This window comes from Mesoplodon bidens (genome assembly GCF_964165515.1).
Source record: "Mesoplodon bidens genome assembly, chromosome: 6".
Lineage (NCBI taxonomy): Eukaryota > Metazoa > Chordata > Mammalia > Artiodactyla > Ziphiidae > Mesoplodon > Mesoplodon bidens.
Window position 1 is genome coordinate 55,783,071 of NC_138162.1, and position 381 is coordinate 55,783,451.

Sequence of the window (381 nt, forward strand, 5' to 3'; positions counted from 1 at the left end):
ATGGCTACATCCTTTGGCTGAAGGCATAAAAAGATCTCATTATTCTGTGTGGAATAATGCTAATAGGAATTTTTTCCTTAAGAAAGAATAATCCATTTAAATCTGTGGTTTTCAAAATTCTGAGCTTTTTAATAACCTGGGGATCATGTTAAAAATGTGAGATTCAGGGCCCTAATTTTCAAAAATTCTGATTTTGTAAGTCTAGTATTAAACCATTGGAGGGGGGTGGAACAATAGTGTATTCCAGGTAATATATCCTATAGAAGTGGGGGTTTTTTTGTTTTTTTGGGGTTTTTTTTGCAGTACGTGGGCCTTTCACTGTTGTGGCCTCTCCCGTTGCGGAGCACAGGCTCCGGACGTGCAGGCTCAGCGGCCATGGCT